General features: G+C 44.6%; 1 protein-coding gene across 2 annotated transcripts in view; it reads left to right on the top strand.

Annotated features, from left to right (window-relative positions):
- Positions 1-27,419, top strand: part of MPPED1 (metallophosphoesterase domain containing 1) — a 419,956-nt gene that overhangs the window by 98,203 nt on the left and 294,334 nt on the right. The gene's annotated exons all lie outside the window — the stretch shown is intronic.

Below are 27,419 nucleotides of genomic sequence, written 5' to 3'. Positions count from 1 at the left end.
ATTTGTATCCAAATCTCCCCCTCTCCAGTTCATTCTAGGTTTATATAGGACACAAAATTTGTAGTCTTCAAATTTGTGATTTGCCTGGTTAGAGTGTTCAACCATCGGTTTCCCCTCAATTTTTCTGTTTATCGCACTTCTGTGCTCAATCAGTCGCTTATTTAGGGACCGAACAGTCTTGCCAATATAAAATTTCATGCATGGGCAGTAGCCTACATACACTACACCCTCGCTCTGACAATTTGTAAATTGTGTCAATTTGTACGGTTCTAATTGGTCATTAAACAGAATCTGTTTTGTTTTAAGGTTTACCGAACACACTGTACAGTGACCACATGGGTAATGACCCTAGGGTCTCACATCTTTAATCTGTTTTTGTGGAAGGGCAGAGGGGATGAGAAAATCTTTCAGATTACGTTCTCATCTGTTTGCAATAATTAATCTGCTGTTCTCAAAGCACTCTAGATTCCGCACGATCTCCCAATTCTTCCTAATAACTCTAACAATTTTATGGGTCATATGATTATATGTTAGAGGAAAAGCCACCACATCCTTTTTTTCTTTCTGTTTGGGTTTCAATAATGTTTGTCTCTCCTGAGCACGATATCCTGCCTCAATGTGTGACTTTGGATAATTATTTTGTGTGAATCTCACTTCGAGTTCCTTTGCCCTCTGTTCAAATACTTCCTCTTCAGTACATAGTCTTTGTATCCTGAGAAACTGAGAATAGGGTAGATTATTTTTCATTGATTTATTATGACAGCTAGTGTAATCTAAAAATTTATTAGTATCAGTAGGTTTTTTATAGAGATCCATAACCAACTTGCCATCTTGAACTGTAATCTGAATGTCCAAATATGAGATCGTTTCTTTTGAAAATGTCATGGTGAATTTTAAGTTATTATCTATACTGTTCAGCCAACAGGTCCTTGAAGACATTCTTAAGGACGTACGTCAATGATCAACAGGACGATTGGGCCGATCTCTTGCCCTGGGCCGAACTGTCCCACAACACCCACATCACTTCAGCCACCAAGGTGTCTCCCTTCTCCATGGTGTTTGGTTGCCAACTATGTCTGCCATTGCCAGTACCTCTCTCCGTACCCTCACCTGCGGCCCAGTCTACCACACAGACGATTCGTCGCCTCTGAAATCGAGTCAAAGAAAGACTGGGCCAGGCTGCTGAGAAAGCCAAACACTTTACTGATGCCCACTGTCACACCACTCCTCTATTCCAGCCAGGCCAGAAAGTGTGGCTCAGCACGAAACACATTAAGCTATGATTACCTTTGCAACGCTTGGCCCCCAAGTTCATAGGGCCATTTCCTGTTACAAGGCTTATCGGGGCCATAACATATCAGCTACAGTCCCCAGTTCCATGGGAATTCACAATACATTTCACATCGCCTTGTTAAAGCCCTTGGTCCTGAACTTGCCCTCTCGTAGACCTCCTGCTCCGAATCAGCTCAAAGCTTAACCTGAGGACTTTCTCCAGATCAAAGAAGTCTTAGATGTCTGTCGGAAGAGAGGCCACTGGGAATACCTCCTGTCGTGGGAGGGCTTCGGATCGGAGGAGAACTCCTGAGAGCCCTCCCACCACATATATGACAAGAACCTCCTCACGGAGTTCCATAGGGCTCATCCTGAAAGCCCAGGCCGGTAAGGGGGGGGCCTAGAAGGGGGGTTACTGTTGCGCTTCCTAGCCGCGGCCGCTCCATGGCCGGTCCTGCTCACCTCTCCCATCCGTCTACCAGCTCCAGGCTCACTCCCTCTGCCGCTGCAGCAAGTTCACGGCATCCCCGGCTCCCCCACTCACCGTCTCCGATGCCGGCCTCACAGCAGAGCTCCCGCAGTGGCTCCACATCGTCCTGCTCCTTGGCCCTCCCCTAGGCACGCACGTGGCCTACCTGCAGTATTTAAAGGCATCAGCGTGGGAAACCCTGACCCGTCGCCCTCCGATGACATCACAGCTCCCCTGTATATAAGGCCAGGCCTGTTCCCCTGAACGGTGCCTTGGCAATCGTGTCATAAATTCCAGTGTCTCTAGTTTGCCTTCTGCATTCCAGTGTCTTGCTCCTGTGTCTCCTGTTCCAGTGTCTTTGTTCCAGCGTCTCCTGTTCCAGCGTCTCCTGTGTCTCCTGTTCCAGCATCTCCTGTGCTCCTGTTCCAGCGTCTCCTGTTTCTTCGTCTCTCCATACCTGTTAGTGCCCTTCGGCTTGATCTCACGGTACTGACCTCTGCCTGTTTTCTGACTATTCTTTGATTGCTGCCTGCCCTGACCACTGCCTGAACTCCGACTACTCTTGATTGCTGCCTGGAAGTTGACCTCTGCCTGAACTGATTACTCTTGATCGCTGCCTGGAACTTGACCTCTGCCTGAACTGATTACTCTGGTCACTGCCTGGAACTTGACCTTTGCCTGACCTGACCATGCCCGGATTGAACACTGATACTCTGGCCTTGATCCTCACTATACACTCGGACACTCTCTTCTGGCCTCTTGCGACCTCTGGTCTTCCCTGTTTGGACACCGACTGCACACCCTTGTTCGAGGTGGGCACTCCCTTGAACTTTCTCTCAAGGAGACCCTGTGAGGCCCACCTAAGACCAGGCGGCCCGGGTAACCAAGGGCTCAACCTGAGAGAACCCCGGGTTGCTATTGGCGAATCTCCAGCTAGCATCTGTCTCCTCTTGTGCTCTGACTCCTGGTGGCAGGCGCTCTCCAGGTCTGACCAGAGGGCTGTACCAATCCAGCACCAGGCCACGGGTCCACTCCCAGCGCAGCAATAATAATCTTTTTAGAACTATTAATTAGCTTTTTGTAATAGGCAAGGAAGGACCAGTAATCACTTAGAGAATCTATGTAGTCTTATTATTCCTCCAAGTTTTTTCTTTCTTTCTCAGTAATTTCTTAGCTTCTTTAATTTATTAAACCAGGGATTTTGTTTGTCTTTACCTGTCAGCCTTTAATTTTGATTGGGTTAATTCTATCCACGATCTTCAAAGATATTTCTAACCATGATTCAACTGCACTTATCCTGTTGGAAGTATTAATTTTATGCAAATTATCTTTAAGTTCACTATTTAAGTCCTCAATCTTGAATGGCAGTCTATATTTGAATGAAAGCGGGCAGTTCGGTTGTGATACTGGTGCTGAATTAAAAGTAATATTTGTGTGGATCAAAAAATGATCTGAACATGGTACTGGAGTAGCATTCATAATTGTAGTGATAGTCATTTTAGAATTGATAAAAATGAAATCTAAGGCATGTCCTGCTTTATGGGTTGCTTCCTTGCTAAGTAATTCATACCCAAGGGCAGAGAGAGCTTCAGTGAGTGTCTGACAGGCAGTAGAAAAAGGTTCTCTGTCTACATGAAGATTGAAATCACCTAGGATAATGGATGGTTTATTTAGATTTAAAAAAGAGACAAAGAATTCTACAATGGTCAAGATATTATGCTCTAAGAGTCCTGGAGGGCAGTATAACAAGAAAATCTGCAGATTACTAGTTTCAAACAATGCAGTTTCATGGTTTTGTATCAAACTTGTTGGTATTAATTTCAAATCTAGTTTTTTTTTAACTATATTCATAAATCCACCGCCTCTACGTTGCGGCCTAGGTATGGAAATGGTGTCATAATTTCCATTAGCAATTTGATTTGTAATTACCGAGTCTGTGTTTTTCAACCATGTTTCTGTTATCGCAGCAAAGTCCGGGCAGTGTTCATGTAGTAGATCAGAAATAACAGCTGACTTAAGAGATTGCATATTTATCAAGAAAAAAAGAAAAAAAAGAAAAACTCATAAAAGAAAAGATATTGATGGTATGTTAATTAAATTTTGATTATTGATGTTCCTTACTTCCTTGTAGCATAATTTATCCTCATCTTGCTTGAAGGTCTTCTGCTGTAGTTTCCGTTATTCAAGCAAACTGGAATTAGAAAGTTTGAAGGAACATTAGTTACCATTGTAATAAAATTAGATTCACTACCCCTTGGGGCTGGATGAAGGGGCGTACAAAGGGGCAGCCCCTTTGTCGCGCAACTTTGTCGCGCAATGCCTGCAGCCCTGCACTGTGCTTATGGCCCCTTCGGTGCCCTTTGATGACGTCAAGGGGGTCGACAGCAGCCGAGGGGGGAATGGTGCGGCGGTTCCTGGGCCTCTCAGGGTTGCAGTTCCAAGGACAAGACAGGAGAAGGAGCAGCCTCAGTTGTCAGTGGAGACAGTGAGATGTTGGCAGAAGGTGGAGCAAAGCCTGTGTTCCTGCTGACCCTGCGCCACGCTTATGGTCTCCTCGGCGCCCTTTGATGACGTCAAGGGGGTCGACAGCAGCCGAGGAGGGAATGGTGTGGCTCAGTGATTCCTGGGCCTCTTAGGGTTGCAGTTCCGATAGCAAGGCAGGAGCAGGAGCAGCCTCAGTTGTCAGTGGAGGCAGTGAGTTGGCAGCAGAAGGTGGAGCAAAGCCTGTGTTCCCAGAGGCCCTGTGCTGCGCTTTTGGCCCCCTCGGCGCCCTTTGATGACATCCAGGGGGTTGATAACAGCCAAGGGGGGAACGGCATGTTGCGGTGGTTCCTGGGCCTCTCGGGGTTGCAGTTCCGACAGCAAGGCAGGAGCAGGAGCAGCCTCAGTTGTCAGTGGAGGCAGTGGATGTGGTGTATTTGGATTTCCAGAAGGTGTTCGACAAAGTCCCGCATGAGAGGCTTCTAAGAAAACTAAAAAATCATGGGATAGGAGGTGATATCCTTTTGTGGATTGCAAGTTGGTTAAAAGACAGGAAACAGAGAGTATGCTTTTACAGTGGGAAAAGGTAAACAGTGGAGTGCCTCAGGGATTTGTACTTGGATTGTTTTTTTTAATATATTTATAAATGATCTGGAAAGGGGTACAACGAGTGAGGTGATGAAATTTGCGGATGACACAAAATTACACAGAGTAGTTAAATCTCAAGTGGATTGTGATGAATTGCAGGAGGATCTTGCGAGACTGGAAGACTGGGCTTCCAAATAGCAGATTAAATTTAACGCAGACAAGTGCAAAGTGATGCAAATAGGGAAAAATAACCCTTACTGTATTTACACAATGTTAGGCTATATCTTAGGAGTTACCATCCTGGAAAGAGATCTAGGCATCATAGTGGATAATACATTGAAATCGTCGGCCCAGTTTGCTGTGGTGATCAAAAAAGCAAACAGAATGTTAGGAATTATTAAGAAGGGAATGGAAAATAAAACGGAAGATGTCATAATGCCTCTATATGGCTCCATGGTGAGACCACACCTTGAATACTGTGTGCAGTTCTGGTCACTACATCTCAAAAAGGATATAGCTGCACTGGAGAAAGTACAGACAAGGGCGACCAAAATGATATGGGCATGGAACGGCTGCCTATGAGGAAAGGCTAAAGAAGTTAGGGCTATTCAGTTTGGAGAAGAGACGACTGAGGGGAAATATGATAGTCTACAAAATCATGAAAGGACTTGAACAAGTTAATGTAACCGGCTATTTACTCTCAGATAATATTATTTATTTATTTTATTTAAAAAATTTTCTATACCGTCGTTAAGTTAAATACCATCACAACGGTTTACAGAAGGGCACGATAAAGAGAAATATGGGTGGTATAGATTACAAATTACTCATGTGCCATCATAGTATGGTAACAATGTAAAATAATAAACTAGGTGTGTAAATTAAACCTGATTGTTAGGAACAAATTAGGCAGTTTGATTTTAACATTAATATGCTTATGCAGGTTACTAAAAAGGACTAGGGGGCTCTTCATGAAGTTAGCAAGTAGCTCACTTAAAACAAATTAAAGAAAAATATTTTTCACTCAGAACATAGTTAAGATCTAGAATTCATTGCCAGAGATATGGTTACAGAAGTTAGTGTAACTGGGTTTAAAAAAAGTTTGTTTTTCTTCCTAGAGGATAAATCCATAAACTGCTATGATGGTAATTAATAAGCAATAGTAGCTTGTGATCTATCTAATGTTTGGGTACTTGCCAGGTACTTGTGACTTGGATTGGCCACTGTTGGAAACAGGATTCTGGGCTTGATGGACCCTTGGTCTGACCCAGTATGGCATATCTTATGTTCTTATGTAATGTATAATGTCACTCGTGGAGTGAGATTGCAAGGTTTACAGTCTTGAAATCTCACTACATTTATTTTATTTATTTATTTTAAAACATTTATATACCGGCATTAGTTGTGGACATCATGTCGGTTTACAGCAAACAGGTTAAGCTTGGAAATTACATTTTAACAGGGAAGTCAAACTGGGAGAGGGGGTAATGAAAGGTAGCTGAGAAAAGATAGGATAACAAAATTGTGGTTCTTCAAAGTGAGGAAAGGTAGTGTAATAAAACATAGTTCCTCAATATGAGGAAAGAAGTAGAAGTAGTGTGGTCTACTTTGGCATGGAGTGATAGCTTTTTATTCTGGGTAAGCTTGTTGAAACAACCATGTTTTTAGTTTCTTTTTAAAGTTGTTCATACATGGTTCAAGGAGTATGTCGGGCGCTAGTGTGTTCCAATGAATAGGACCTGCAATCGAGAGGGCACGCTCGCGTGTGGAGGAGAGATGGGCTGTTTTCAAGGAGGGCACAAGTAGGGTGCCTGAATTGGCTGTTCTGGAGGGTCGACTGGACTTAGGAGTTGCAAATGGGAGGTCTAACCAATTGGAGTTGTGAGTGTGAATCGATTTGTGAATTATGGTGAGGGTTTTGTAGATAATGCGTGATGCTATGGGGAGCCAGTGTAAGTCTTTGAGGATGGGGATGATGTGATCGTATTTGCGGGAGTTTGCAATGAGTCTCGCTGCCGCATGTTGTAACATTTGCAGAGGTTTAATAGTAGAGTAAGGGAGCCCTATGAGTAAAGCATTACAGTAGTCTAGTTTGGATGTGATGGTGGCTTGGATAACTGTACGGAAATCTTGGGTGTGTAAGAGAGGTCTAAGTTTTTTGAGCACATTAAGTTTGAAGAAGTAGGCTTTGAGTATGGAGTTTACGTAGTTCTTCATACTTAATTGATGGTCAAGGATAACTCCAGGGTCTCTCACAAAGGGTTGTGTTGAAGGAAGGTTGAGTTTGGTAGTATTAGCTGGAGGGGGGGAAGAGGATGCATGGGGGGAGATAAGTAGAAGCTCAGTTTTGTTCGTATTGAGGGCAAGATGGAGGTTAGAGAGAAGGGAGTTGATAGCTGTGAGGCATTTCTCCCAGTGTTCTAGGGCGTCAGAGATAGAGTTCTGTATAGGGATGATGATCTGGACGTCATCAGCGTAAAGGTAGAACTTAAGTTTGAGGTCAGAGAGGAGGTGGCATAGAGGGGTGATGTAAATGTTGAAGAGAGTGGAAGAAAGTGAAGAGCCTTGGGGGACTCCCTGCTGGAGGGGCTGTGGGGTGGATGTGGAGTTCCCAATTTTAACAGAGAACTTTCTGTTAGAGAGGAAGGATTTAAACCATGCAAGGGCCAGGTCTGAGATGCCAATGTTTTCCAGGCGTGATAGTAGATGATGCATACCATGGCCTCAAACTGGGTATAGATGATGCATACCATGGCCTCAAACTGGGTATAAGATCAAGGCTATGGGGGTAGTTCAGTTCATCTTTGCATTTCATAAATTTTTATGAATGTTGCATTGTACCCTGCCTTGAACCTTAGACTAATGTGGGTTATAAGTCTGTTAAAAATAAATAAAAGCCCTGACTCATTTGCATATTCATGGTGCAATATCTTAATCTTCTGAATGCATATCACAGAAGTAATTGCTAGTGAGACAATCAGTTGTTTAATATTATTCTTTACAATTCCAAAATTTCAATGACTTCTAAATTTAATTATCTTATTTTTATTTTTTTTTTACCTCAGTTATCCCATGTATGAGAATGACATTTACATTTATGAAGTGCTTAACTTACGCTGTTGAATTTCTAGTTTCTCCTACTTGGACACACTCATAATGAATTATTACATTATTACCACAGAGTGCTTAAGTACTGTAATTGCTGACAGGGATGAAAACATATTCACTAATTCTGACAACCATTTCTGTTTAATTTCATAAATGTTTTACAGCTTGTATAATCTGTCAGTCAGTGGCCAAAAGCTTTTATAAGCTGGTTATAGCTGATGCTTGCACTAATGGATTTGTCATGTTTTTATCTGTGGGTGTTATAAAGACAAATTAGCTAATGCTCTAAATGTACTGTTGCATTTATTTAGTAAGAATAATATAGTTGACAGCAATCTTTTTAAATTAAGGATTGCTATAGATTTCAAATCCTTTTTCCATCTAATCATTACGAATTTTACCTGTATAAAATGAATCATGCTGTGAAATGTGAATTTGTGCATATGCCAAAGTGTATGATTGCACCCTCAGACATGTGGGCCTCCAGTCAGTAAATAGCATGCGAATATAGAGTTTTCACAAATATCTACTGTCATAAAAGGATATTTAGAGGTAGATTTTAAAAGATGCACGTGTGTATGGTTCCCGGTGTGAGCACATAGACGCGCGGATTTTATAACACACGCGTGCCAGCGCGTGCATGTTATAAAATCCGTGGGCCTTGTGCACATGCGCACTGGATTTTAAAATCCGCGCGCACATGTGCAGGCGGCGCGCGCAGGGGGGGGATTTTAGTAGATTACGTGCGATGTCAAAATCGGGCCTTCCCCCGTTCCCTCTCAGTCCTCTCCAATTAAGGAGTGGACTGAGAGGGAACTTCCCTAGCCCCCTATCTAACCCCTCTCCCTCTTCCCTTCTCCTCCCCACCCCCTTAACCCATCCCAGAAACTTACATTTTTTTGTTTTACTACTTTTTTTTGGCTTCCCCCTGCAGGTAGAGCCAATCTCACCTCAGCTCAAGGGACATCAGACACAACAGTTTGCTGAGGCCAAGGACTCAGTGGACTTGACTTCACACCAAGTCATTCCTGAGATAGTCTGGAGGCTGCAGGACACAGTGATGGACCACCTTACTAAGTGACTAGATGCCCTGATAATACTTGCGGTACTACCTTCACGAACACTGGCGCTGCCACCTCTTTCAGCGCCCAGTCGGCCGGTCCCTCAGCTGTCAACCTGCCCTAATATGTTGGGGATCCCATGCAGTGTCAGGGATTAATTAATGAGTGCTGAATGCACTTCCAGTTACAGGCTCCACTATTCCTCGACAACCAAACTAAGGCCACATACATCCTTTCATTATTTGATGGAACAGCACTGGCCTGGGCTTCTCCCTTCTGGGAGTGAGGGGATCCCATCTTGCTTGACCTTCAACAGTTTATACAGCAGTTTTGCATTGTCGTTGAAAGCCAGGTCATGCAGCAGCAGTGGCCTCTGATCTGCTCCACCTCCATGAAGGCTCCCAAACCTTGGATGAATATGCAATGGAATTTTGCACACTGACTTCTGAGCTAAATTGGTGAGAGGATAGCTTGGTCACCGTCTTCCTGGAAGGCTTCTTTGGAAGAATGAAATACGAGTTCACCGCCCAGGAGCTTCCCATTGCCCTAACCGGCAAAACAGACCATTATTTGCAGCAGAGGGCTCGAGAGCCCTGTCCAGCATGGAGGAGTATCTCGTTGGCACCCTGATTCCAACATCCACTCTCACCTCTGACTGCTATACCCGCGACCTTCTCCAGAGGATGAAATGTTGCAGTTGGGATGCTGCCGCTTGGTCCCAGAAGAAAGGCTCTATCGCAGACAACAGGGTCTCTGTCTCTACTGCGCAGCTCATAGCTATCTCTTGGTACAGTGCCCACAGTGGTTGGGAAACTTAAATGCCTAGGGTCGTTCAGGGAGATGACCCTAAGTCTTTCTGTACTGGTTCCCCAACACCTCCTGCTGGCCTTTGTAGACTCTGGCTCCGGGGGAAACATCATTTTGCAAGACCTGGTCAACCAACTCCTGATTCCCATGGTCGAGATGACTTCCCTACTGGTGATCTCCTCGGTTTATGGTGATCCACTTTCAGACCACAGTGCCTAAAGCTTACACATAGGTCTCTTGCCCTTAGAGAAGATCAATCTTTTCGTAATCTGCAGAGCAGCCAATCACATCATACTAGATGTGCCCTGACACCAACAACATCAATCCCACCTTGATTAGTCCAACTTACAACTAGCCCGCTGGGGCCACGGGTGTGCAGACTCTTGCTAGGTACCTGTAGAACCCCCTCATCTGGTAAATATGGCTTCTGTACTTCCGGGACTTCCTCTGCAGTATGCGGATTACAAAGAGGAGTGGCAAGAACCGGCCTCCTCATCGCATGTATGATTGTAGCATAAAGCTCATAACAGGAACTATTCCCCCGCAAGGCTGAGTTTATCCCTATTGCTCCCAGAGACTCAAGCCATGACAGCCTGTATTCAGGAGATTCTGGAAACACAGAATCATCTGTCCCTCCTCCTCTCCAGCAGGAGCTGGATTCTTCTTCATCACAAAGCATAGACTACCACAGCCTGACAGCCTGAATGCCATTACTAAGAAGGACCGTTATCCACTCCCTTACCACAAGGGTGCCACCACCACCAAAGATTGGCCACCAGAGGCTATTGAGGCTTTCTAGAAGTTAAAGAAAGCCTTCACTGACAAGCCATGTCTGTCATCCAGATTCCACATGAACCTTCATTTTAGAGGTAGATGCCTCTAACCTGGGGGTAGGAGCAGTCCTCAGCCAACTCACTCCAGAAGGGGTACTTCTGCTTCATCCTTCTTTCTGAGGAAATTCTTCCTGGCCAAACACAACTACAGCATTGGAGATCAAGAGCTCTTGCCAGTCAAACTGGCTCTCATTTCATTTTCATTTATTAAAATTTATTAATCACCTAACACAAACAGGCCTAGGCAATGTACATCATAAACATACATAATAAAAACATGTAATTTGACATGTACTTAACACACAAAAATCATTAGTTTCACAGAAACTAAAATGACCAATACCATACAGGTAAAATCAATAATTATTGGCTCTACGTTGTATGATGTATACCTCACAGCCAAATAAAGACTTGTTCGAGCTTAACTTACTCTAACATACATTATAGGCACGCCAGAGCAAATACTCTTTCAATAGCTGTTTAAATTTTTTTCCATCATCTAAGGATCTAAGTTCAAAAGGAATGAGGTTCCATTGAGCTGGCACGGCGATAGAAAAAGAGGTCTCTCTTGTACAAAACAGATGAGCTAATCGAACTGATGGAACTTCTAAAAGATTCAACTGAGAAGATCTTAAGCATCTTACAGGTTTGTAGATGCGCAATAAAGCATTAAACCAGTACGAGGAGTCTGAAGCTAAAAGCTTGAAGACAATCATGGCAATTTTAAAAACAATATGCTCAGTTACTGGTAAACAATTAGTCTACACAAATAGGGTAAATATGTTCACAAATTTTGAATGTGAGACAAGACGTGCAGCTGAATTAAGCAATAATTGTATCGAATGTAATGTAACTTTGGGAAGTCCAATATACAAACTATTGCAATAATCTATGTGTGGAAAGATGATTGCTCAAATGACTGTGAGGAAATCATGGTGATACAATAAATGCCTTAAACCTGCAATGAGACAAAGTTTAAAAAAAACACTTTAATGAGATCTAATATGAAGCTTAAAGGAATGTGTAGAATCAAGTAACACACCCAGACTCCTGATGGGTTTATTAAGAGGGAATGAAATATTATCAATACAAATCGAATCATGGAGAGGTGTAGAGTGAGGCTCTCGAAGAATGGTGCCATTTTCTCAAGGGGGCTCAACACCACGTCACTATATACATGGACCTCAAGAAACTTGAACATCTACATTAAGCTCAGTAGCTTAATCCTAGACAGGCTTGTTGGTCATGGTTCTTTGCTTGCTTCAATTTTGAGTTATGATATTGCCCAGCACTCAAGAATCTACAAGCAGGCATCCTCTCTCACTCCTTCCAGACCGAGAATGTTCCAGAACCTCCTAGGCACATAATCGATCCCACTAAGATACTCCTGTCCACTACAGTACCCATCCCTCTAAGGAAGATGGTAGTATTTTCCAGAATGCATGAGAATGTGTTGAAATAGGCCCATGACTCTCGTGTTGCAGGTCACCCTGGATAGGCATGAAGATGACAAGACCTATCTTGACTTGTGTCTCACTTGTGCAGAGAAAAAAGCATTGCATGGCTGATCCTGGGGGCTGTTACAGCCATTAGCCCTCAGGGAATCCTGGACCCACTAGACCACAGACTTTATTGTGAACTTCTCTTTCTTACAGTGACACTGTGATTGTGTGGTGATTGATTGATTCTGTAAGATGGTACACTTCATTCCATTACTGGGCCTTCCCTCTGCTGTGAAATTAGCACATCTTTTCACTCTCCCCGTCTTTAGTGTTGCAATACTGCTCGCGGGCCAAACCACGAGCAGCCATTTACCTTTTCCAGCCCTGTGGTCTCTTTGGAGCGGTGGAGGTGCTGCTGTTGGTGCCTGCCTGCCTGCCATTCCTCGTCTCTCCATGGCAGCTGAGCCGCCGCCATTGCTGCCTCCCACTGCAGCAGGAGTGCCGCCGGCGCCACCATTTCCTTCTCGGCGGGAAAGCCGCCACCGGCAATGCTTTGTCTTTGTGGCTGATGCCGCTGCTACGGATATTTACGGCCCTGGGTCGCTGGCCTCACCTCTGGGCCCTTGGCCTCACCTCGGGTCCTTGGCTCTTCACGGTGTGCAGTGCCGCTGCGATTCTCTTCCACCTCTGGCTCAGGGTGCCGCCATTGCTGCCGACTTCATATTGGCCTCGGCCTCTGCTTAGGTGCACAGCCATGCCTCTCTCCCAAGATTTAAAGGGCAGCAGCGGGAAAAGGCCTCATCTGATGACATCATTGTTGTCACATCCTCAGCCCTATAAAAGTGTCCTTCGCCAGTCCCTCATTGCTTTTGCAAGGAGCTTGCCTGCTCCTGGATGCTCTGTTCCAGCTCTTCATCCAGGAGGCTTCGAGGTCCATCTTCTCTCCTTCTAGGTCCTTCATTCTTTGTGGGAGCTCCCTTGTTTAAAATTATGAGAGGTCTAGAACGGGTAGATGTGAATCGGTTATTTACTCTTTCGGATAATAGAAAGATGGACCCTTGGTCTGACCCAGTATGGCATTTTCTTATGTTCTTATCCTGTGTTCCTGGTCTCTCAACGGATCCTGCGTCCTCATCTGTCCCATGTCCTGATGTTCCCATCTTCAAATGTCCCAGCATTTTTGGTTCCTGTCTTCAGATGTTCCAGCCTCTCTGGTTCCTGCCTTCGAATATTCCTGTCTCTTCCGTTCCTGTCTTCGGATCTTCTGGAGTCTTGTGTCCCTGGCTCCGGGAGTTCCAGCCTTGTTTCTTCCTGCTGGATCCAGTCTCCAGATGACCATCCAGTGTCCTGTTTCCGGTCATTGGAGTCCTGTTCTGGCCTGGATCTTTTCAAGCACTGCCCAGATTCTTTTATTCCCCTGAGCTTCAGTCCTGTGCTTGTCCTACTCTCTGCATGGTCCGCGACCAGCCTTTTCAGGTTGTGTAGGGCGCAGTAGGACAGCGTGGTTCGCAACCAGCCCATGGGGGTTGCGGACCACGCTGAGGTATAGCGTGGTCCGCAACCCCCATGGGCTGGGGTATAGGGAGCGCTGAGGGTCAGTTCTTGCCTGAGTCTCCAAGTGCCTTATCTCATCCAAGTCTCCAAGTCCCTATGTCTTGTCCAAGTTAGCAAGTGTCTACATCTCAACCAAGTCTCCAAGTACCTACATCTTGTCCAAGTCTCCAAGTGCCTATATTTTGTCCTTGCTCCAGAGTCATCGCCTGTCCTCGACCTCTGTCTGTCCTATCATACCTGCCATTCCCAGGTGAAAGGTCCAAAAGGGCTATCAAGTGGCTGAGGGCTACCCCAGAGACCAGCATTGCGTTGCTGGATCTCTTCTGGTGCATTCAGGTCCGGCAGAGGTCAGAGAGCTCCGAGTCTTTAGCCTGTCTGCCCATGTTCGGATACGTCTCGCCTGCGTCGGTGCTTCTCCAGAGTTCTCCTCTGGGCTCGTGCCATGGCCCAGGGGCACACACTCTCTCCTGAACAAGCAACCACTCTCCCACGCTCGCAACATTTAGCCTACATGGCTTACCAAAGCATATACTATCGGATAGAGGAGTTCAGTTTTCTGCAAGGTACTGGCACTTTCTCTGCAAAACATTTGGTATCAAGCTCGACTAGACTACAGCCTACCACCCATAAGGCAATGGGCCAGCAGAGCATACCAATCAGTGGATTAGCCACAGGTGGGCCTGGGTGGGCAGTGGCATATCCAATTTGGACCCAGGCCCAGCCAACTGGAAGAGGCCTATTAGAGCAGTGCAGTCATGAGATCCCATTGCCATGACCACAAAGAGGAGCGCCAGAGCTGCAAGGCTGTCACAGGATCCTATCCCTGCGACAGTGAAGAGGAGGGCCGGAGCTACAAGGCTATTGCAGGATCCCATCCCTGCGATGGCGAAGAGGAGAGGCGGAGCTGCAAGGCTAGACCTGGCGTGACCAGGTGTGCATGGCACATCTGGGGAGGCAGTGGGCTGGTGACAGCAGGAGAGGCCGCAAGCTGCTGATGGGGCCTAATTAGCCAGTGGCCAAAGAAGGAGAGAGTACTGGTGCAATGCATGTGCCCGCACACAGCTTCCGCTTCCACTCCCTCCCCTCTCCCCCCTTCCTACATCACTACAGGAAGATCGGTGGGTTGTTTTGCCTGAAGATAGCAGGAGGCCCTCTGGGCCATGGTGGAGCTCATCTCACCATGGCCTGATGATAACAGGAGACCATGATGTGTGTGTGTGAGCTTGTATGTATGTGTGAATGAGTGAGAGCCTGTGATTTGGTTTGAATGCGTACCAACATTTGTTAATTAAGAGAGCAGTGAGTCACGCTGACTGACTAACTGAAGTTAGACTTTGTATTTACCAACCCACCCACCCCTAGCTCATCCTTTAATTTATAGGCAGATGCCACTTTAAAAAAAACAAAACAAAAACCCAACAACAAAAACTTTATTGAGAGTTTGATCAGACCTCTGTAGGCCACTACCAGACATATAGCGAATTCACTAATACATTTAAAGGACGTTAATTAGACACACTCCTACTCCCATAGCAACCAAAACTTAACTAGGAACTGATCAAAATTGAGATGAAGGCAGCAGTCCAGCAGCAAGAGGGGGGCTTCCCAGTCTTTTGCATCGAGTGTCACATGTATGATTTTTTACCCACCGGTGAGAAGTTGTACATGTGCATGCGATGCAAAGAGCTCCTGGCTCTCAGAGAATGAGTCTGATCTCTGGAGGCTAGAATGGCAGACCTGGAGGAACTGAGGCAGACAGAGAGGTATATAGATGAGACCTTCAGGGACATAGTAGCCAAGTCCCAACTTCAGACTGGCAGCCCTAGTGCTGCCTTGGAGAAAGAAGGTCTCATGACTGGAGAGCATCAACCTGGTGTAGCAGGAAAGGATCCTGTAGCAAGAACCTGCTCTCCAGGTGATGCACTGTCCTTTCATACCGAGGATATCTCCCCAAGGCTTACTGCCCAGGAGGGAAGGGTTAGGTCGGCCGTCATAGTTGGTGATTCAATTGTTAGGAATGTAGGCAGCCGGGTGGCTGGTGGGTGTGAGGATCGCCTGGTAACATGCCTACCTGGTGCAAAAGTGGCGGACCTCACGCGTCACCTAGATAGGATTTTAGACAGTGCTGGGGAGGAGCCGGCTGTCGTGGTACATGTGGGCACCAACGACATAGGAAAATGTGGGAGGGAGGTTCTGGAAGCCAAATTTAGGCTCTTAGGTAGAAAACTTAAATCCAGAACCTCCAGGGTAGCATTCTCCGAAATGCTTCCTGTTCCACGTGCAGGTCACCAGAGGCAGGCAGAGCTCTGGAGTCTTAATGCGTGGATGAGACGATGGTGCCAGGAAGAGGGATTCAGTTTTGTTAGGAACTGGGGAACCTTTTGGGGAAGGGAGAGTCTCTTCCGAAGGGATGGGCTCCACCTTAACCAGGGTGGAACCAGACTGCTGGCGCTAACCTTTAAAAAGGAGATAGAGCAGCTTTTAAACTAGAACAAAGGGGAAAGCCGACAGTCCCTCAGCAGTGCATTGTTCGGAGAGAGGTATCTTCAAAGGATACTAATGATGCATTAGAATTAGGGCATCCCGACAGTGAGGTTCAAATAATAAGAAAAGTAGTCCAAGTGCCTCTAACTAAAAACTCACCTGAGCTAAAAAATTCGAACTTATCCCTATCAATTAAAAAGCAGAATGAAAATACAAATAAAAAACAAACTTTGAAATTTTGTATGCTAATGCCAGAAGTCTAAGAAGTAAAATGGAGAATTAGAATGTATAGCAGTAAATGATGACATAGACTTAATTGGCATCTCAGAGACATGGTGGAAAGAGGACAACCAATGGGACAGTGCTGTACCGAGGTACAAACTATATCTCAATGACAGAGAGGAGCACCCGGGAGGCAGTGTGGTGCTTTATGTCCGGGATGGCATAGAGTCCAACAGGATAAACATCCTACATGAGACTAAATGCACAATTGAATCTTTATGGGTAGAAATCCCTTGTGTGTCAGGGAAGACTATAGTGAAAGGAGTATACTACCGTCCACCTGGTCAAGATGGTGAGACTGACAGTGAAATGCTAAGAGAAATTAGGGAAGCTAGCCAAATTGGTGGGGTGGTAATAATGGGAGACTTCAATTACCTCAATATTGACTGGGTAAATGTATCATCGGGACACGCTAGAGAGATAAAGTTCCTGGATGGAATAAATGATAGATATGTGTGATGATAAATGTAACTCTCTCTGAAGAGAGAGCGGTTTTAAGCGGTGTACTGCAAAGATCGGTGTTGGGACCGGTCCTGTTCAATATCTTTGTGAGCAACATTGCGGACGGGATAGAAGGTAAGGTTTGTCTTTTTGTGGATGACACTAAGATCTGCAACAGAGTGGACATGCCAGAAGGAGCGGAGAGAATGAGATGGGATTTAAAGAAGATGGAAGAGTGGTCGAAGATATGGCAGCTGAGATTCAATGCCAAGAAGTGTAGAGTCATGCATATGGGGAGTGGAAATCTGAATGAACTGTATTTGATGGGGGGAGAAAAGCTGATGTGCACGGAGCAGGAGAGAGACCTTGGGGTGATAGTGTCTAATGATCTGAAGTTGGGGAAACATTCAGGTCTATCCTGTAAAGTGCGGCCGCGTTTACCCTGCTCCTAAGCCGCGTTTTACTCACTTTCCGGCCGCGTTATCCCTTCCTGCGATCCCGAATCCACTTTAACCTACTCCTACCGCGTCCTAAAATCCCCGGCCAACCCCTTCCGCACGCGGCATGGATATTGCATGCAAACGAGCGAATTAGCTATTCCCTAGCATCCCGTAACCCGCGCCCCGACTATCGCTATCTTTCCCTGCCGTTTTGTCGCGCGTTTAACCTGCTAACTTACCGCCTACCCTGACCCTGCGGTAGAGGCAGGGGTAAGGGTAGGTGGCAAGCTTTCCCCCAGCCCCCGCTCACCTGCCCCGGCCGCGATCATGGGTGCCGGTCTCCGGGGCAGCCCCAGACCTCTCCCTCCGCCCGAAGCAAAAAAAAGCGAAAAAACCAAAAGCAAAAAGTAAGTCGCTTCGCCGCTGTCACTTCTCCCCTCCTCCTGGAGCAGGGCGCGAAAAGCAGCCTTGCTCCGGGAGGAGGGGAGAACTGACAGCGGCGAAGCACAAAAAAAAAAAGCGAAAAAAACCAAAAGCAAAAGCAAAAAGTAAGTCGCTTCGCCGCTTCATGGCGAAGCGACTTACTTTTGCATCCCCGATCAGACTTCTCCTGCCTAAACTTACTTTTTTTGCAGCCGTCCGGTCCATCTGAAGAAGGTATCTTCCCCTCCCCGGGGAAGATGGATGCCAGCACGGGGGAAAGCGGCCCCTGTGCATTCAATTGGCTGCTGAAGACGTGACGTCACGACGTTTGGCGTCACTGCATGTGACGTCACGTCTTGAGCAGCCAATTGAATGCACAGGGGCCGCTTTCCCCCGTGCTGGCATCCATCTTCCCCCGGGAGGCAGGGGAGCCACGATACCTTCTTCAGATGGCCGGACGGCTGCAAAAAAAGTAAGTCCGATCGGGGATGCAAAAGTAAGTTGCTTCGCCGCTTCTCCCCTCCTCCTGGAGCAGGGCGCGAAAAGCAGCCTTGCTCCGGGAGGAGGGAAGAAGCGAAGCGACTTACTTTTTGCTTTTGGTTTTTCGCTTTTTTTTTTTTTTTTTTGCTTCACCGCTGTCAGGTTCACCCCTCCTCCCGGAGCAAGGCTGCTTTTCGCGCCCTGCTTCGGGAGGAGGGGAGGGGGGATTGGCAGTCCCGACTTCCTGGTATCTGTCATTTCAAATGACATTTGAAATGACAGATACCAGCGTGGCGTGAAGCGTTAGGCCCGCGCACCCAGGATACTGTATAGGCGCTCTATCCAGTAAAATGGGTTGCGTGGGCCTAAGGCTTCACGGGCCCTTCTTAGACGCGGTTTACATTTACATAAAATTAGTGTTCAGGATCGAGCGGTAGGTGTGCTGCACTGTGCGTGCGGCAACCACGGGTGCCGCAGGCACTAACGCAGCTCTTCCTACCGCTCGGTACTGGATAGACCTGAATGTGACAAGGCGATAGCTAAAGCCAGAAGAATGCAGGGCTGCATAGAGAGAGGAATATTGAGTAAGAAAAGGGAAGTGATTATCCCCTTGTATCCCCTTGGTGAGGCCTCACCTGGAGTACTGTGTTCAGTTCTGGAGACCGTATCTCTGAAGAGACAGAGACAAGATGGAGGCAGTCCAGAGAAGGGCGACCAAAAAGGTGGAGGGTCTTCATCGAATGACTTATGAGGAAAGATTGAAGAATCTAAATATATACACCCTGGAGGAAGGAAAGGCGAGCCGAGGTGATATGATACAGACTTTCAGATACTTGAAAGGTTTTAATGATCCAAGACAACACAAATCTTTTCCACTGGAAAAAAATCAACAGAACCAGAGGTCACGATTTGAAGCTCCAGGGAGGAAGACTCAGAACCAATGTCAGGAAGTATTTCTTCAAGGAGAGGGTGGTGGATGCCTGGAATGCCCTGCCGGAGGAAGTGGTGAAGACCAGAACTGTGAAGGACTTCAAAGGGGCATGGGATAAACACTGTGGATCCATAAAGTCTAGAGGACGTGAATGAAGAGTGGGTGGCTCACGGGTATGATGGCTACTACCTGGAGATAATAACCTTATTCAATAAACATACACATGGTTAATGCGACTTCATCACTCTAAGCTTCAACAGCAAGAGGAAATATGGAAAAAAGGATTTACATTCACAAAAAAACGGGTAGTAGCTTGCTTGATACGGCGGTTACTACCCCAAACCAAATAAGTCTGATACTATATCTAGCATAGCTATCTGCTTCAATGGCAGGGGAGAAAGACCAATACTTCACTTTCAATGCATATCCAGCATAGCTCTCTGCTTCAACGGCAGGGGAGGAAGACCGATACTTCACTTTCAATACATATCCAGCATAGCTCTCTGCTTCAATGGCAGGGGAGGACGATCGATACTTCACTTTCAATGCATATCCAGCATAGCTCTCTGCTTCAACGGCAGGGGAGGAAGACCGATACTTCACTTTCAATGCATATCCAGCATAGCTTTCTGCTTCAACGGCAGGGGAGGAAGACCGATACTTCACTTTCAATGCATATCCAGCATAGCTCTCTGATTCAACGGAAGGGGGAATGAAGAAAAGTGGATCTATATACAGAGAACAACCAACAAGGACTGAATTGCATAGTCTGGGTAAACAAATAAGCATGGGTGTAGCTTGCTTTTTGCAGCGGTTACTACCCCTAACTAATTAAGCTAGATTTTTCACTTAGATGCAGTTCCAATACTGCTCTCTACATTAATGGTGTGGGTGGAAGGGAAATAGAACCAAAAGGTTACTAAGAGCCAAGAGAAACAGATAAGTATGAGAAGAAAAAAAAAGTGTGAAGCTTGCTGGGCAGACTGGATGGGCCATTTGGACTTCTTCTGCTGTCATTTCTATGTTTCTATATGTATGTTTGTTTATGGAGCAATTGGTTCAGGAACCGACGAGAGAGGGAGCAATTTTAGATCTAATTCTCAGCGGAGAACAGGATTTGGTGAGAGAGGTAACGGTGGTGGGGCCGCTTGGCAATAGTGATCATAATATGGTCAAATTTGATTTAATGACTGGAAGGGGGACAGTAAGCAAATCCATGGCTCTCGTGCTAAACTTTCAAAAAGGAAACTTTGAGAAAATGAGAAAAATAGAAAAAAACTGAAAGGAGCAGCTATAAAAGTAAAAAGTGTGCAAGAGGCAGGGTCTTTGTTCAAAAATACCATCCTAGAAGCACAATCCAGATGTATTCCACACATTAAGAAAGGTGGAAAGAAGTCAAAATGATTACCGTCATGGTTAAAAGGGGAGGTGAAATAAGCTATTTTAGCCAAAAGATCTTCATTCAAAAATTGGAAGGAGGATCCAACAGAAGAAAATAGGATAATGCATAAACGTTGGCAAGTTAAATGTAAGACATTGATAAGACAGGCTAAGAGAGAATTTGAAAAGAAGTTGTCCGTAGAGGCAAAAACTCACAGTAAAAACCTTTTAAAATATATCCGAAGCAGAAAGCCTGTGAGGGAGTCAGTTGGACCGTTAGATGATCGAGGGGTTAAAAGGGCACTTAGAGAAGATAAGGACATCGCGGAAAGATTAAATCATTTCTTTTCTTTGGTATTTACTGAAGAGGATGTTGAGTAGGTACCCGTACTGAAGAAGGTTTTCATGGGTAATGATTCAGAGGGACTGAACCAAATCACGGTGAACCTAGAAGATGTGGTAGACCTGATTGACAAACTTAAGAGCAGTAAATCACCTGGACGGGATGGTATATACCCCAGAGTTCTGAAGGAACTAAAACATGAAATTTCAGACCTATTAGTAAAATTTTGTAACCTGTCATTAAAATCATCCATTGTACCTGAAGACTGGAGGATAGCTAATGTAACCCCCATATTTAAAAAGGGCTCCAGGGGTGATCCGGGAAACTACAGACCGGTTAGCCTGACTTCAGTGCCAGGAAAAATAGTGGAAAGTATTCTAAACATGAAAATCACAGAACATATAGAAAGACATGGTTTAATGGAACAAAGTCAGCCTGGCTTTACCCAAGGCAAATCTTGCCTCACAAATCTGCTTCACTTTCTTGAAGGAGTTAATAAACACGTAGATAAAGGTGAACCTGTAGATGTAGTGTACTTGGATTTTCAGAAGGCATTTGACAAAGTTCCTCATGAGAGGCTTCTAGGAAAAATAAAAAGTCTTGGGATAGGTGGTGATGTTCTTTCGTGGATTACAAACTGGCTAAAAGATAGAGAGTAGGATTAAATGGACAATTTTCTCAGTGGAAGGGAGTGGGCAGAGGAGTACCTCAGGGATCTGTATTAGGACCCTTACTTTTCAATATATTTATAAATGATCTGGAAAGAAATACGACAAGTGAGGTAATCAAATTTGCAGATGATACAAAATTGTTCAGAGTAGTTAAATCACAAGCAGATTGTGATAAATTGCAGGAAGACCTTGTGAGGCTGGAAAATTGGGCATCAAAATATGGCAGATGAAATTTATTGTGGACAAGTGCAAGGTGATGCATATAGGGAAAAATAACCCATGCTATAGTTACACAGTGTTAGGTTCCATATTAGGTGCTACTACCCAAGAAAGAGATCTAGGCGTCATAGTGGATAACACATTGAAATTGATGGTTCAGTGTGCTGCGGCAGTCAAAAAAGCAAACAGAATGTTGGGAATTATTAGAAAGGGAATGGTGAATAAAACGGAAAATGTCATAATGCCTCTGTATCGCTCCATGGTGAGACCGCACCTTGAATACTGTGTACAATTCTGGTTGCCGCATCTCAAAAAAAGATATAATTGCGATGGAGAAGGTACAGAGAAGGTCTACCAAAATGATAAAGGGAATGGAACAGCTCCCCTATGAGGAAAGACTAAAGAGGTTAGGACTTTTCAGCTTGGAGAAGAGACCGCTGAGGGGGGATATGATAGAGGTGTTTAAATCATGAGAGGTCTAGAACAGGTAGATGTGAATCAGTTTTTTACTCTTTCAGATAATAGAAAGACTAGGGGGCACTCCATGAAGTTAGCATGTGGCACATTTAAAACTAATCGGAGAAAGTTCTTTTTCACTCAGCGCACAATTAAACTCTGGAATTTGTTGCCAGAAGATGTGGTTAGTGCAGTTAGTATAGCTGTGTTTAAAAAAGGATTGGATAAGTTCTTGGAGGAGAAGTCCATTACCTGCTATTAATTAAGTTGACTTAGATAATAACCGCTGCTATTACTAGTAACGGTAACATGGAATAGACTTAGTTTTTGGGTACTTGCCAGATTCTTATGGCCTGGATTGGCTACTGTTGGAAACACGATGCTGGGCTTGATGGACCCTTGGTTTGACCCTGTATGGCATGTTCTTATGTTCTTATGTCTGAGAGCCTGTTTTTGTGTGCATGTGTGTGTGTCTGAGAGCCTGATTGTGTGTTCATTTGTGTGTTTCTGAGTAAGATCCTATGTATGTGTGAGTTTGTGTGAGAGCCTATGTGTGTGGATGGGTGAGAATGGGAGCTTGAATGTGTGTGTGGGTGGGTGATAATGGGAGCTTGAATGTATGTATGTGGGTGAGAATGGAAGCTTAAATGTGTGCATGTGTGGGTGAGAATGGGTGCCTGAGTGTGCGTCTCTGTGTGTATAACAATGGAAGCCTGGGTGTGGGTCTGTGTGTGCATAAGAATTGGAACCTGGGGGGGGGGTGCTAATAGAGTGAGAGCTTGAGTGTGTGTGTATGATAGAGCATGTAGAGTGCGAGCTTGTGTGTTTGGTAGACAATGTGAGCTTGTGTGGGGGGAGAGCATATGAGAGTGAGAGCTTGCGTGTGTGAGGGAGTCTGTGAGAGAAAGCATGTGTGAATGTGAGAGAGGAATGGAAGAAGAATTAGGGGAAGAGAGACACTGAAAATGAATTAGGAAATGAGCGACAAGGGAAAAATGGGAAAAATAGACCAGAACCAACTGATTAAAAAAATACAAAGATCAGACAACAAAGGTAAAAAAATATATATATTTTGAGATTTTAGCAATTTGAATATTCTGTCTTTGGGAATGTGCATTTCTTATATGTTTGTATTTGGTTCTTTCTTCAGTATTCCACTGTTCAGAGTCTAATTTCTCAGGCTTTCTATTTTGGTTTTATCTGCATGTTTCTGTTTCTAATTTGTAGTCTCTTGTTTCTATATTTGGTAAAGGTCGGTCTCTGTTTTGACTGTGTGTGTGACTGAAGTGCAGCATTTCTGCTTGCATCTAGTTTCTCTGTAGTAGTCTAGATTGTTCTGTTATTCCATTAGGTGATGTATTAGTGTTTCTATGCCCTGGTGTTATGCTCATGCTTGTGAACCCTTGGCCGACGGGAGGATGGTATACTTTTCGGAAGATCCGTAGGTTCTCTCGTCGGGTGGCGAGGCAGAGCAGAAGAAGGGACCAGCTGACCCTCGGCACTGGAGACTGAGGCGACTGCGGAGGCGGATGAAGAGACGAGAAGAGGAGCTGTGTCTTCACCACTGGAAGTCTGCGGTCCCCCCAGGAGGAGCCCGTAGGGACCCAGACCACTGGGACTTAGGCGGACCTTTGAGAGGTCATGGTATCGGTGCAAGGGCTGACTGGAGCTTCGCCCTGGAAGCCCACGGTCCCCCCGGGAGGAGCCCGTAGGGACCCGGACTTATCGTTTGTGTAGCATAGGTAGTGACAGCTTTTAACAACACCGGCCTGACCCGACACGATGCGTGTTTCGGAGGCTTCTTCAGGTGTAAGATGTTTTTGTGGTGTCTACAATATAAATCAAACAAGGTTATATCTGACTCATCCAATGGTTAAATCTCAGCAAAAAGTCACAAAACACTAAAGTCATACATTTACAAAGTCTGTCCCATTGCATTACGCTATAGCATGATCTCAGCTTTACTGAAAGCAGGATCCGCCATTGTTGAAACCGGGCTTTATTTAAAAGGATCATTAGATTCACAGCAAGCCATTGAAAACACAGACGGTAGCTACGTGTCCCAATTAGAATCTAGAGTAGCGATGACCATTCAACGCTGTCGTTAAGGCCAGCTAGAGCTTCGGACGCGAGAGTGAAGATCCACCATTGCTCGCGATAGTTGAGATGACCGCTGATATCTCCACCTCTTTCACCTGCTACAACTTGCTCCAGTATAGTCCATTGAAGTTGGTCGAATGTGTGAGAAAATTGGAGACAATGCTTGACGATTGGAGCTTCAATATTACCAGTGTTAACTCTGCTCACGTAACCGGATTTTAATCTGTCTACTTGTCCATCCCACGTAAAGAGACGGACAAGGACACTGAATTAAATATATTACTTGTGTAGTTTCACACGTTGTATTGGCATTTTTTGTATATTTCTTCATTGTGATGGGATGCTGCCATTCATTTCCTTCTATGGTAGAACTGCACATATCGCATTTGCCACATTTATGGTGTGCCCCATTAATAGACAAAGATCTAAAACCAGATAATGATGCATGTACCACGTAATCCTTAATATTTTTGCTTCTTTGATATGAAATTAAAGGCAATTCTGAAAAAAAAGGATGAAGCTGTAGAACATGCCATTGTTTTTTGATACTTTGTACTATCAAGTAGGATCTGTCAATATGTTGCAGAACACAAATGTTAGCTGTAACCGGTGTTTTTGACCGATATTGAAGTAATGCATTGCGTGGTGAATAGTAAGCTCGTTTATAAGTTTTGTAAACTATTGAATAAGGGTACTCCCGATCAAAGAATCTCTTTGCTAAAAGTTGTGCTTGTATTTTAAATTCACAATTCGATGAGCAAAGACGAAGTATTCTGAAGAATTGACTCACCGGGAGGCCATTTTTAAAGGCCCGAGGATGGAAACTGTTGTATTGTAGAAGATTGTTTCTTTCGATTGCTTTACGATAGACTGTGGTATGAAGGGTGATTGACTTTTTATTGATTAGTATGTCCAAAAATGCGAGTTGTGTGTCACTGAATTGGAAGTAAATTTGAGATCTGGATCCAAATTATTCACCCATGTCAAAAAAGATTGTAACATTACTGATTCTGCTGTCCAAAAAAATAATAAATCATCTATGTAGTGGATCCAGAAAGGAATATGGGTGAACCGGGTAGAGGAATAAATAAATTTCCACTCAAAATGATCCATAACCAAATTAGCTATGGATGGGGCAACTGAGGACCCCATCGCTATGCCGTGAACCTGCAAATAAAAATTGCCATTGAACTGGAAATAATTATGTTGCAGCACTAACTGCACAATTTCAAAAATGAATTTAAAAGGGATACATCCCCCTTCCATACTATCTTTTAAGCATTCTTCTACAATAGCCAATGCTGTTGTTTGGGACACATTAGTGTATAATGATATGATGTCCATCGTAATAATAAAGTGGAGGGTGTTGGTAGAACCACTTCTAGTTTCGTCAAAACATGTGAAGTATCTTACACATAAGAGTGCATTTGTTTGACAAAAGGTTGTAAAAAAGAATCCAAAAAAATAGCCAATGCTTCTAATGCTGATCCATTACTTGAAATAATAGGTCGAAGAGGAGGGTTATCTAGAGATTTATGGACCTTGGGTACCCCATATAACATGGGAATCAGAGGATGATCCACTTGAAGGTACCGTCATTCTTTACTTGTCAAAAAAGGGTTTACTTTTTCATCCAATAATGTCTTGGTAGTATGTACCAGTTCTGGTGTAGGATCATCAGGTAAACGGCAATAATATTTGACATCTGTTAATTGGGTGGTAAGAGATTGAATATATTGTTCACGGTCTTGCACTACTACACTGCCTCCCTTATCGGCAGGCTTAATGATGATATCTGGATCATTGGATAATGATTGTAGTGCCGATTTTAAATCTGAAGATAAATTAACATAAGGATTGGTTGGTACTTTTCAAAATCTGCAATGTCTTTAAGTACTAGGGCATGAAATGTGCTAATATTTGGATACATAGGTCCGGGTGGGAACCATTTGGATTTGGGATGCACAATAGATAAGGTATCTGTTGGGACGGTGTGAATATCACAGTACAATTTGATGAAGTTTTTGCACAAAATGGGTGATAAAGATTCTATTTTGAAATGGATTGTGGCGCTTGAATGGGACGAAAGATAATCCAAGATTTAATACTTCAATTTGTGAGGAGGATACCATTTGCTTAGAGATGTTCATGACGGCGGATTATCGCACGTTTGTGATCTTGTTTGTGGACCCTCCCACTGGGAATGGGCCTGTGACACCAGGTCTGTGCGATTCGATTTGCGGGACTGCCATCTGTTGTGTCTGCCGCGATTTCCACGACCTTAAAAAAGGCTGGTTGTAAGAGCCCCGTCTTGAATTTCTATTGAAATCGCCCTCATCGGGCGTTGAATGGTCATCGCTACTCTAGATTCTAATTGGGACACGTATCTACCATCTGTGTTTTCAATGGCTTGCTGTGAATCTAATGATCCTTTTAAATAAAGCCCGGTTTCAACAATGGCGGATCCTGCTTTCAGTAAAGCTGAGATCATGCTATAACGTAATGCAATGGGACAGACTTTGTAAATGTATGACTTTAGTGTTTTGTGACTTTTTGCTGAGATTTAATCATTGGATGAGTCAGATATAACCTTGTTTGATTTATATTGTAGACACCACAAAAACGTCTTATCCCTGAAGAAGCCTCCGAAACACGCATCGTGTCGGGTCAGGCCGGTGTTGTTAAAAGCTGTCACTACCTACGCTACACAAACGATAAGTGTCTCGTCTCTTATAATATAAAAAACAAAAAGAAAAAATGCAAATTATAGAATGTGGATACAAAAGATTAAAATCAAAGTTGATCCAGTCACACAGTCAACAAACTGACTGGTGAATAGCACTTGTGCAAGCTATGTACATCCGTTGTGAGCATTCTCTGATAATATTGAGAAGCTAGGTTGATATATGAGGTACCATATTCTTCCTTAAAACAATTTCAAAAAATAGTTTTCAGCTTGTGTATATGATACTCCATACACTAAGCCAGCAGATGGCCTTTACTGCCGCAGTAGAGGCAAAGTCCAAGTGACCAGCGACACTGTCTCCCCTCTGGAGTAAGAGGACTACAAACTAGTTGCATTAGCTCCTCGCCGCATAAGGATGTGTGCTCTGGAGGCAAGGGTAGCACTAGCGGCTGCGAGATGGATGGTGCC

Source organism: Rhinatrema bivittatum, chromosome 4, assembly GCF_901001135.1.
Source record: "Rhinatrema bivittatum chromosome 4, aRhiBiv1.1, whole genome shotgun sequence".
NCBI lineage: Eukaryota > Metazoa > Chordata > Amphibia > Gymnophiona > Rhinatrematidae > Rhinatrema > Rhinatrema bivittatum.
This window is presented reverse-complemented; position numbering and strand designations above follow the sequence as displayed.